Raw genomic sequence first — 13,639 nt, forward strand, 5'->3', positions numbered from 1 at the left:
CTCAGGAAACAAGGCCAACCAAAGAAAAGATACAAGGATCAGCTAAAGTCCAACTTGAAGTGGGCTGGCATCACACCAAAGCAACTAGAACTCGCTGCCTCTGACAGAAGCAGCTGGCACACCCACATTAACCATGCCGCCACCACCTTTGAAGATGAACGATGTCAATGTCTTGCTGCTACGTGTGAACGCCGACACCAGGCCACAACCGCACCTCCCGTAACAACTGGTGTCCCATGCCCCATGTGCCACAAACTCTGCGCCTCAGCCTTTGGACTTTAAAGCCATATGAGGGTACATCAATAGATGATAACGCCCAAAGACCACAGTCATTCTCGGCTCCCGAGAGACTACTACTAACTTAACCAATTGCTCAAACACAGCCTTAAACATGTTTTCCAGATTGTTATCAATAGCCAGTATCTTTTCTGCTTTAAGGGGAATCGCAAATCTAAATATCTTCTTCACTTGGGTTAGAGTTTGAAGGACAGCCAAAAGGATCACATACACTTGAGCCAGGTCCTGCCAGAGTATAGGGTCTGTTTGGAATGGCAACTGCAAAACAGATAATGTTTTATTGCCTATATAATCAATAGATTCCATTATCATATGGGTCATTCTGCTATACAATATGTGGTAAACCCAAAATTAGGCAACTATAGCCACAATCACAGTTCCTCAAATAACTTTTCTGAACATTGTTTCTTTCTTTACTACTCTGCCTTTCAAAAGGATTGTGGGGTTCGTCAAACTTCGAGGAGCCAATTGTATTGAGATAATCTGAGGAACTATTTCTGGTTGCAATAACTGGATATACTCTGGCTTGTGCCTGGAGAGATGCTAGGGGGACACTTGTGAGTGCCTAGTTATAATGGAGATAGAAGAGAGATAATGAGAGATAGAGATGCTGCTAGAGGAGTTACTCTGTGGCATTCTGGGGTTGCCTATTGATCACTAATGGCTAATAGATCAAGATATTTCCTACGCTTCTCCTCCTTTCACCTCCCAATTTCCACCCACACCCTTATGCCTCCCTTTCCCTCCTCCCCCCCCCCCAACTTAGTCAGCAACCTTCTAAGTAACTCAGGGGAACTATGAGATTTCAGAGAAATATTCTTCACTCTTCCTTTCTCAAGTAAAGGGTTTATTGGGAACAACTGGATGGATAACTGAGGTAAGAGGGATAGAGGTGACCCCAGTCTACAAGGAGAATTAGGAGGGTTTGGGAAATGTCACTCCAGTCACAACTGTGACTCAGAGAGAGCCAGAGAGATGGAGGACAACTGTTAAATCTTCTTTCTTCTTCCAATTACACAAAACCACCAACCAAAGTTAATTTCTTCTCAGTCAACTCCAGAAGCGCACCCCGCCCCAAGGGTCCTTCAGCCTGGGACAGAAGCTAACAGGGATCAGTTCTCAGCTTCTTCCCCCTTCAGCCAGAAGTCAAGGAAGTCTCTCCCCTGGTCAGAAAACTCCCAGAGAAGAAATCTCAGTTCATCTCCTCTGGCCAGCTCCAACTGTCTTTTCTGGGAACATTCAGTTTGGAATCTTCACCTTGATTGACAGATCAGGTCCTTTACTTTGGTTTGCATGCTTGGCTTGGCTTATAAATCCTCTCTTTCTTCATGCATCTTCCACATTCCCCCCTTTTCTACTCTATTATTACACGACATAGATGGAATGTAATTGACCATAGACAGTCAATCATCATTATATCTATTATTATGTTAAATATATAATATTATTACACGTATACATTATATATCACACATAATAGATGAGTATAATATATAATAGACTATATCATTATACAATGTTATTTAAACCCATATTATTACAAATCTTTACATATTTTAATATTCTAGAGAAGTTTCAAAATGCTAACATTCTCACTAAATGCTCTAAATGTTGCATAAGTATACACACATATACACAAGACAAAGTAATTCTAATCACATTTTAAGATATTTGAGATTACATATCCAATTTTAGGTAGATTTCCCATTAGTTAAAGAAAAATAATTATATGAATTTTAACAGCAAAAATTTAAAAATGAGAAATCACTCAATATAATTTGACTGTCTGAAAAATATCTTATAATTTTTAAAATATGTGCTCATCTTTGATGCTGAAATTGTTCACAAATGTAATCATTCATCTGTGAAGCATTTGGAATATTAGAAAATGACATCAGCTTTTTGGTTATTATTTTTAGGGACTTTTCTTTTGTGCATCTGCCTTTCATAACCCTTATAAGTACCTCTGGCTCTCCTTTGAAGCCAGAGCTACCCTGCTACCTATCTACAGGTGGCAGGTAGTAAAATGACCTCCTTGTGTGTGCTCGTGGCACACCTGATACCAGCTAGTTCCTTACAGGTTGGGAAGACAGAAGGTGGTTTTTAGTACTACAATGCTCAGACATTCTCATTCTTCCTCAAATGAATAAATAAACAAACATACAAACAAACAAAATCTTCCTGAATTCGGATATTTATGGCTGACAGATTCTGCTCAAAGTTATGGCTTCAGTGTCCTAAGCATCACATCCACTATTGGTATGATGAGTACCTTCAAGATATCCCTCTCTAAATATCAGGAAGCAGCTTGAGCAAATGGGAAATCTGACTAAACAGTTATTGCTATCTTCAAACTGTGAAGCTGCCTCTACCCCAACCCTCCACCCAAATAACACAAGGTTTAACAGTGGAGAAACCTTTACACAGCCTAACTCAAGAAGTAAAAGAGAGACCTCATTTTTTTGCTGGCCAGGACTTTGGGTTTGAATTCTTGCAATTTTTGCACTGGCCCATTTAATTTATCTGTGTCTCCCTTTCCTCCATTTTCCTTCATCTCAATGTGTTTTTAATCAGTATAACTCAACTAGAATTGATCACCAAATTTAACACTGAGTGGTAGAATACTAGCCTGTCATATGAGAAGTGTATCAACTGCGATGCCAGATTTATTTTATGGCTACTGTTAGTGTAGTGGACAGAATACAAACCAAGAATGAGGAAGACTCAAATTTAAATTGTCCCTCAGTGAATAACTCTGGGACCCTTGGCATGTCATGGAACATCCTTCGTTGGCTCATTTCTAAAGTGGGGATGATAAGAGCACTCACCTCACAGAGTTGTTGTGAGGATCAAAGGAGAGGATTTATAAAAAATACTTTGTAAGCCTAAAAGTGCTAAACTTTGTTAATTGTTTTTTGTTGCTTTTTGGTAGACATGGAGAAAACTTGGGGACATAAGTTTGAGCAACTTGCCAGTGGTTACACAATTAAAATCTGTTGGGATAGTGACTTTCTGATTCTGACATTATCTCCAATCCGCTCTAATCCTATCTCCTCTCCTTCACCTGTAATTAGTAATACTGATATTAGGGCAGCCAGGTGGCACAGTGCATACATAGAGTGTTTTATCTAGAGGCAGAAAGATTAAACTTCATGAGTTCAAATCTAACCTCAGATAATTAGTGCCTGTGAGACTCTAGGTAAGTCATTAAACGTTATCTCAGTTCATTATTTGTTAAATGAACTGGAGAAGAGAATTGCATACCATTCTAGTACTTTTGCTAAGGTAACCCACTTTGTGGCAACTGAAAGAACTGTACATTGGGGCTCAGTGGATTGAGAGTCAGGGCTAGAGATGGGAGGTCCTAGGTTCAAAACTGACCTCAGACACTTCCTAGCTGGGTGACCCTGGGCAAATCACTTAACCCCCATTGCCTAGCCCTTACCACTCTTCTGCCTTGGAACCAATATACAGATTTTAAGATGGAAGGTAAGGGTAAAAAAAAAAAGAAAAGAATTGTGCTGATGTTTAAATACTTTATAAAACATAAAGGACTATGTGAAATACCAGTTATTATTATGTTGCTTCAGTGGCTGGAATAGATCTGGAAAAAATATTTCTTATGATGATGATAATGATGGTTCACTTTAAATTGCCTAGATATTTCACTTTATTTGCTTCTTCATTTTACATGTGTAACATGGCTTTATCTGTATGATATGCCATTTAGTATATTCATATCACAGGAAACTTGAACACAGCCATGTTAGCAAACAATTCAAGAGAGAGTTGTAATTTATGCACATCACCAACCTATCAATCAAGGAGTGATTCCTCCTGATCATTTGAACATCTGATACTAATCAATTTTGTCATACCCTCATCTTTCACTTCTCTCTCTCTCTCTCTTTTTCTCTCCCTCTCTCATTTTCTCTTTTCCTCCCTCTCTGTCTTTCTGTCTCTTTCTCTGCTTCTCTCTCTCCCCTTTCACCATTCTCTCTCCTTCCTCTCTCCTTCCCTCCCTCTCTGTTTCTCTCTGTCTTTCTCTTTCTTCTCATTTTTGTTTGCATGTCTTCTTGTTCAGTCTCAGTCTCACTATTTACATCACACCATACACCCTGATGGCTCAGCAGTCCTTGCAGTTTCAGCACTTACCCTGAGTATTATTGTCATTGATTTTACTTATCTTCATCTTTTAATTATTTCCATGGAGAGAGGAGAAAGCCTTGGATAGGAAATAAAAAATGAACCCCCTACTATGCTGTGGTTTTCATGTGCTCCTTTTGGAAGGAAAGGGCCCATATGGTGCATAAAGATTTCTCTACTTACTCTGCTAGTGTTTAAAGGCTATAAACTGTTCTTTCTAAATGTCTAAATCATTTCCAGTGTGCTCATGGTTACAAATTTTATTGCTGCCTTCAGTAGCCAGTTCCACACACCAATAATCCCCTACCTAAGGAAAATTTCCTAAACTTCCTAAATCTAGGTCTTGCCAGAAATTATACTGTTTTTCTTCCCTGATCTCCATATATATCGTTATTCTATATTGTTCCCTTCATTCACAGGAGAGAGTGTTGATTTCAACAAGCATTTGTATGATTCTACATTGTGTTTTCCTATCATCTAGTTTTACTTTAGAGTTAATGGGCATGAAATTTCCCTCCCTGTTCTTAAGCAAATATAAACTTTTATTAGCTTAAAAGCTCTACTTAACATAGGACTTTATCAGGCTTGACTTTTAAAAGAAATAATCAGATACTTACAAAGACACTTTTTGCTTAGTTGCTCTCCCACCTATATGTTTCCTATCCTCATCAAACCTCAGCATATTTTAAGCACAGCATGAATCAGTCTAAGTGTCATAAAGAGGTCTATGAAACACTGGCACTGGCTAGCAGGAAAGGTTCAGAATCTCATTTCTGAAAGTCTTTTTTGAAATGACTCAGAATTCCTCTCTGTTTTCATGTGTCACTAGAAGCAGCAGGAACCAGCCTCAGAGTCAGAAAGAACTAACTAGGCCTAAGTCTTGTCTCTCACACATATCATTTGGGTGACTTTAAGTCACTTAGCCTCTCAATGACTTAAGTAACTTTTTAAGATTCTAACTTGCAAAAATCAATTGTCAATCTTCATTAGTAGAGGAAATCAGTTCCCTATTTCAATAAAAGAATTTGTCTGAAACACTGCTTTTAAAGAAAATAGAAGTTATTTCTATATAGGGCACCTCTTAGTTTCCAGGTGATGAAAATGTTTAGAATAAATAAGAAAGAATGGTAAAGGTTTGTGGCTGCTTCTTAAACTCCAGAAATTTTAAACCTTGGGGAAAAAATGACCATTGCTTTTTGTCCATATTTAATCATATGCCACTAACATTTTAGAAACTAAAAAAAAAATAGAATTGTTAGTGATTTAGTTATTATGGTGAATGTCCAAAGCATTTTACTTGAAAGCAATTAAAATCAGTAAAACCAGTTCAATGAATTTATTTTCTAACCTTTGGGCTGGGTCCCTCTATTTGATTTCTGTAAAACCAGAGTTAAGTGTCTTAATATAGAACATAGTGTTCCAGAAGGTTAAGGAAGGTTAGAAGAGAAGTAGGATACGGACCCTAATCTCACAGAACCTTCTATCTATTCTTCTTGCTACTTAGTTGACTGGAACATGACTGGAACATGGAACTGATTGACATGTGTGGTAGATTCCTGTGAGGTCAGCTTGAGGAACTGATTAAACCTTACCTAATTAAAATCATTTAAATTGCTAACACAAATCCAACAACTTATTTAGATTAGGCTATAGAAGTTGTCCATATTCTTGAACCACAGTTTGAAACTTCTACAAAAGTACTTCTTATCCATTAAAATGTTTTCAGCATGGTTTGGATACCATGGATTGAGACATGGGTTTGGAATCTGCAAGACTGAGTTCATGTTCCAATTCCAACATTTGGTAGCTGTATCACCCACAATATATTATTTAACTTACTAGAATTCATCTACTATGTCATGGAAGAGCTACTGTTTGCATGGGCAGTGGGACTTCCTAAGAGGTAATATTTGTGTTGATAGAAAGGGATTTTCACAGTGGGATTTCCATGTGCCCAGTAGAAGCACAGATCTTTTGCATATTTATCAAAGTATTCTTGGGGTTTTTGTTAAGACAGGTTCCTTGGAAGTTGTCTCTTTCTTTTTGTTTTTAGTTTCATCCTCCTCCTCCTCTCCTCTCTCTCTTCCCCTTTTTTAGTTATCAGCATTATTATTACCTACCTGAACAATACAAGTATATCTAAGACATAGGCAAATCAAAGCAAGAACTTTAATCCTACTTTCCAGTTGAGGCTGTTCATTACTAAGTAACACTAGTCAGTAGGTAGAGTGACAACATCCTTCCTCTATTACTTTACAGGGCATATCACACTGTGAAATGTTTTATCTATAGAAAAACCATATGAAGGAATGGTCTCATTGCTGATGCCTATCACCAGGATGGCTCTAACTAGCAATAACTTTGAGAATAGTATATTCTCAGTTAATTAAATTATAATTACTATATCTCAGCTGGATTTCCTTCACATTTTTGAATTATGACACCAAATTGTCAATCATTGTAAAAACTAAATAGGTATTCTCACCTCTAGTTAGCATTCTTTACTATTTTTTTCTGTTGTTTATTATAATTCTGCATTTCTGTACCTATATTTCTAACATACTACATAAAGCAAAAAATCTCCATCACTCAGCATCTGATTTTCTGTGGCTATGCCTAGAATAATGATAACAGTGGAACTTAAAATCTGGTTTATATAATGTTAAATGATCCTTGTAGAAGATCTCTATTGATCCTGACTACTTTTGGCTTAGTAGAACAGGCCAACAAGTGGCAGAGCCACTGAGGACCCTTCCAGTTCTGAAATTCTGTTAAATGACTCACCTTATCAAGAGCTTGAATTATGTATATTAGCAATTGTTTTCTTTACTAGGTCTTCCTTATGAAAATCAATAGCCTGTTGATTATTCATCCATGTTGGTTTATCATAGAAGATTAAATAATTTGAAAAATTTAGGAAAAAAAAACATCATGAGGGTCTTTCTCTTCATTCCTAATGTTATATAATTCATTCATATTTAAAACATAGGAGAAGTATGATTAGTGATTCAGCAAGTATAAAGATCAATGATAAAATATTATTTTTTCACTTGAGAACATTTGAAAAAGTAGCTCATTGTATTAAGCTTCCATTTTTCAGACCAGCTTTTCATGGTCCCATGAGATCTACTAGATTCATAAATATTTATTTGTAAATACTTGTTAATTTGATTTGATCCATTAAGATCTGAGCTCTGAAAACCAATTTCAATGGAAGTAAAATATCTTACTAATTAATATCACATTAAAAGGTTTATATCCAGTTTAATCATATAAACTGTACTTTCCATTATTATAAGTTTATGCCTTTTATAGCTGGGAGAAATTTCTTATGAATAGCATCACTTTTGTCTGTCTGAATGTTAATGACTCTCTAGTGAGGGAATTAGAATAGCAAGTGTTAGTGGAGCATTGGAGGATCTCTCTATATGTCCAACTTGTGCCTCATAAAGATTCTGGAAAAAACTTATGATCAATGATAGCAATGCATATTTGAAAATAAAGAACACATTATGTTTACTCTACAGGGAATAGCCAATAAGGCACTATAATTGATGTTTTTGTATTGGATATTTCATATTCAATCAAGGAAGTATCCAATTTAAAAAGTTTCTATTTAATTTAATCACCTCAACTCTTTATTTCTCACTATTGTAATTCAATCAACAAATATTTTAAGGTATTTTTTTGTGTGAGGAAGCAGTAGCAGTTGGCAGATATTAAAGACAAATGAAGACATTCAGAAATCAGAGACTATATCACAGGTGAAAAAAGACACAGTTTGAATTGTACTTTTATGACTTTATTTCTGTCTTTTCATCTGCCCTGCATCTCCATTATGAGAATGAGGCTGGACTCCAAAGTCAGAGCCATCCAGGACTACATGATCTGGTTTCCTGTAATCATTTTTAAAACCTGGGCAACCATTAAGAGGATACAGTGAAAGAGGCACACAGATCGACCCTGAGAGAGATAGAAACAGAGAATATTATTCATCAGGGAATTCAAGCCAATTACAAATGTGGCTATCTAATCAACTAAAGCATAGGTAAATGTCAGAGTTCAAAATCAGAGGAAGACAAGCAAATAAGTTGTGGTGATTCTGGGAGACCAGAAAAACAGATAGTAAGAGTTCAGGGCAATGACTTAACAAGAAATAAGTAAATGAATGAATGAATAAAGCATTTATTTATTTAAGTTCTGGGTATACAAATAGAAAAGTAATATAGTTTCTAATTTGTAAGGAGCTCTAATCAGGGAGACAACACATCAGAGGTTTCACCTGCAAATTCAATGCAAAAATCTCATGATACTTAGAGTGTGGGAACAAAGCAAATGCTAATTCCTTTTCTTTAATGTCCTTCTTTACTGATAATATCAGATTCTGATGTTGACACATTTCAGAGACAAGGACTTTGGTGGTGGATAGTTTTGTTTTTAGGTCATCAGTAATTGTGGCTGTAACACCTGCAGGAGAAGGTACCAGGCAACATGTACACAGGGGTTGCTTACCAGAATGATGGCTGTGAGAACTGGGAGGGAAATAAGTCTAATGGGTTTGGAGTGGGGCTCCGCTATTCTCTTGACTCTTGAGTTCTGGGCTAAGGGGTTCAAGGGGAAATCAAGATAACAGAAGCTGAAGAGAATTTCACAAGCTCAGGTAGTATTCCAAGAAAGCTTATAGAGTAGACCATTACTCCAAATCCTTTAGGTTAATATGATAGAGATGTGGTGTAAAAACTTAAGAATTGGAGTTTGAAGCAGATCTGAGACAGTGTCAGTTTCAAATGTTGACAGTGTGTGTGAGGGAGGGGTAACAGTTTTCCAGTGTCATTTGGTCTCTGGAAGTGGTGGTTACACTCTCTCTGAGTGATGGGAGCAGATAACATCTTTTCTCTCTCTCCTCACTGCCTGTAGTAAAAGGAAAGAAGGGAAAAACCTAAAGGAACTAAGTGATTTGCGTTTTTCAACTTTGGAAACACTAGTAACTGTCTATTGCTATTTCATAAACTGTTTTTATATCTGAGAAAACCAAAGAAAGACCTGGTCTTTGGTTTGGACTCTGAGTCTATTAAGGCTCAGAGTTCTAATTTGGTTCTTTCTAAGGCTCAGCCAGCTGGCCTTTGTTATCTTTATAACTTGGATACAAAGTTAAGAATTATAAAGATAATAGTGTTAGTTTATTGTAGAATAGTGAAAATTTAGGTTAGTCATATCAGGAAGGATCAGTGTAGCCTGTGGAAACAGGAGAAGCAGTTCCTTTTCAAAACAGGGAGTTTTATTTGGGTGGAGTTAGAATCCCTCAGAGTCAGAAATCCTTTTTTATCCTTATATTCTAAATAAATAGTTTATTTTTATATAACAAGAGTCTCCTTAGCATCCTTGTGCCTGGCCCTGAAGAGAAGTTCACTTATGAGCTTCACTTCACTAATATGAACTGAAGATACTTTGTAAGCACAGCAAGCAGAGTATCAAATCAGTTTATAATCAATAATCAATTCATTGCTCATTATTTTTACACTCCCTTCCTAACTTTAAAGTCTTCTTTGTAACAGATATCTTTAGCCCAGTAAAGCAAATCATCATATCATCCTTATCCAAGGCCAATAGGCCTCTCTCTATTTCTTGCTGCTGAGATGTGTTGGAAATATATAGAAATGCTGATGACTTATGCGGGTTTATTTTGTATCCTGCAACTTTGCTAAAGTCGTTGATTATTTCGAGTAACTTTTTGGTTGATTCTCTAGGATTCCTTAAGTAAATCATCATATCATCTGCAAAGAGTGATAGCTTGGTCTCCTCATTGCCAGTTTTAATACCCTCAATTTCTTTTTCTTCTCTAATTGCTACTGCTAGAGTTTCTAGTACAATATTAAATAATATAGGTGATAATGGGCATCCTTGTTTTATTCCTGATCTTATTGGAAAGGCTTCCAGTTTATCCCCATTGCAGATGATGTTTGCTGATGGTTTTAGATATATACTGTTTATTATTTTTAGGAAAGGACCTTCTATTCCTATACTTTCTAGTGTTTTCAATAGGAATGGGTGTTGTATTTTATCAAAGGCTTTTTCTGAATCTATTGAGATAACCATGTGATTTTTGTCAGTTTGCTTGTTAATATGGTCAATTATGTGGATGGTTTTCCTAATATTGAACCATCCTTGCATTCCTGGTATGAATCCTGCCTGGTCATAGTGGATAACCCTTGTGATGACTTGCTGGAGTCTTTTTGCTAGTATCCTATTTAAGATTTTAGCGTCTATATTCATTAGGGAAATTGGTCTATAGTTTTCTTTCTCTGTTTTTGACCTGCCTGGCTTTGAGATCAGTACGATGTTTGTGTCGTAGAATGAATTTGGTAGAACTCCTTCTTGGCCTATTCTGTCAAATAATTTGTTTAATATTGGGATTAGTTGTTCTTTGAATGTTTGATAGAATTCATTTGTGAATCCATCTGGACCTGGGGATTTTTTCTTAGGGAGTTCTTTGATGGCTTGTTCAATTTCTTTTTCTGAAATGGGGTTGTTAAGGTAATGTATTTCTTCCTCTTTTAGTCTAGGCAATTTACATTTTTGTAAGTATTCATCCATATCACCTAGATTGCCATATTTGTTGCCATATAATTGGGCATAGTAGTTTTTAATGATTGCCTTAATTTCCTCTTCATTAGAGGTGAGGTCTCCCTTTTCATCTTGGATACTGTCAATTTGGTTTATTTCTTTCCTTTTTTAATTAGACTGACTAGTACTTTGTCTATTTTATTTGTTTTTTCAAAGTACCAGCTTCTAGTCTTATTTATTAAATCAATAGTTCTTTGACTTTCGATTTTATTAATTTCTCCTTTGAGTTTTAAGATCTCTAATTTAGTCTTCATCTGAGGATTTTTAATTTGTTTGCTTTCTAGTTTTTTAATTTGCATGCCCAATTCATTGACCTCTGCCCTTCTTAATTTGTTTATATATGAACTCAAGGATATAAATTTCCCCCTGAGTACTGCTTTGGCTGCATCCCATAGGTTTTGAAAGGATGTCTCACCATTGTCATTTTCTTCATTGAAGTTATTAATTGTTTCTATGATTTGTTCTTTAACTAACTGGTTTTGGAGAATCATATTATTTACTTTCCAATTAATTTTCGATTTACCTCTCCATGTTCCCTTACTAATTATTATTTTCATTGCATTGTGATCTGAGAAAAGTTGCATTTATTATTTCTGCTCTTTTGCACTTGTTTGCAATGATTTTGTGCCCTAGAACATGGTCAATTTTTGTGAATGTACCATGTGCTGCAGAAAAGAAGGTATATTCCTTTTTGTCCCTATTTATTTTTCTCCACATGTCTACTAACTCTAATTCTAAGATTTCATTTGCTTCTCTCACCTCTTTCTTATTAATTTTTTGATTTGATTTATCTAGTTCGGATAGGGGAAGGTTCAGATCTCCCACTAGTATAGTTTTTCTATCTATTTTATCCTTGAGCTCCTCTAGTTTCTCCTTTAAAAATTTGGATGCTCTGCCATTTGGTGCATATATATTGAGTACAGATATTTCCTCATTTTCTATATTGCCTTTTATCAGGATGTAATTACCTTCCCTATCTCTTTTAACTAGATTTATTTTTACTTTGGCTTTGTCGGATATCATGATTGCGACTCCTGCCTTCTTTTTGTCAGTTGATGCCCAATAGATTTGGCCCCACCCTCTTACTTTCACCCTATGTGTGTCTACCTTTCTCATATATGTTTCTTGTAGACAGCATATGGTAGGGTTTTGGACTCTAATCCACTCTGTCATTCGCTTGCATTTTATGGGTGAGTTCATTCCATTCACATTCATAGTTATGATTACTAGCTGTGTGTTTCCCAGCATTTTAATTTCTGCTCCTTTTCCTGCCTTTTCTTCTTTCCCTATTTCCTTCTACACCAATGTTTGCTTTTGAACAGACCCCCTTATTCCCACCCTTACTTTACTTCCCTTTCTACCCCCCTCCCTATTTATTCCCCCCTTATTTTCCTTATAGTCTTTCTAAAATTAACCCCCCACTCCCTCCCTCTCTTGTACTGCTTCCCTCCCCAACAGACCATTTGTTACCCTTCTACTCCGCTATAGGGTGCAAATCTATTCTCTGCCCCCAATGGATTGGATTGTTTTTCCCTCTTTGAGTCACTTTCAAATCACATAAAAGTTGAGTATTTCCTGTCTCTGACCTCTTTACCCTTCCAGTGTATTGATGTTCTCCCCCCTCCCACCATGAGCTTCCTTATGACATATAAATTTACCCCCATTTGTTTCTTTTCCCATTTCTTTTAATATTCAACTATTTTAAGCTCTAGTTATATATATGCATATTTATGCATATGTATTTTTTGCATGCATATATCTATATACCTATTTATGTCTTTTCCTTTCATCCTATACAGTTTGTTGCTGTTCCCTCTAAGTATACTTCCTTTTGCTGCCCAGGTAATAAAAACAGTTTTTAAGAGTTACCAATGACCTCTTTTCTTATAGGGATACATATCATTTTAACTTATTGAGTCTCTTAAATTTTTTTTTCTTTTTCTTTCTTCCCCTCTTTTTTTTTAAATTACCTTTTGATGATTCTCTTGCTTTGACATCAAATTTTCTGTTCAGGTCTGGTCTTTTCTTTACGAATTCTTGGAATTCTTCTATTTTGTTGAATGACCATACTTTGCCCTGTAAGAATATAGTCATTTTTGCTGGGTAATTGATTCTTGGTTGTAGACCTAGTTCCCTTGCTTTCTGGAATATCATATTCCATGCCTTTCTTTTTTTCAGTGTGGATGCAGCCAGATCCTAAGTTATCCTCACTGTGGTTCCTTGGTATCTGAATGACTTCTTCTTGGCAGCTTGCAATATCTTTTCTTTGGTCTGATAGTCCTTGAATTTGGCTATAACATTCCTGGGTGTTGTCAGTTGGGGATTAAGTACAGGAGGTGATCTGTGGATTCTATCAATCTCCACTTTTCCCTCTTGTTCAAGGATTTCAGGGCAGTTTTCTTTAATAATTTCCTGTAATATAATGTCCAGGCTTTTTCTTTTGTCATGGTCTTCTGGTAGGCCAATAATTCTTAAATTGTCTCTCCTTGAACGATTTTCTAAATCCTCTGTTTTGTGGATGAGATGCTTCATATTTTCCTCAATTTTTTCATTGTTTTGGTTTTGTTTTATA

The sequence above is a fragment of the Monodelphis domestica genome, chromosome 3 (assembly GCF_027887165.1).
Source record: "Monodelphis domestica isolate mMonDom1 chromosome 3, mMonDom1.pri, whole genome shotgun sequence".
NCBI classification, from domain to species: Eukaryota; Metazoa; Chordata; class Mammalia; order Didelphimorphia; family Didelphidae; genus Monodelphis; species Monodelphis domestica.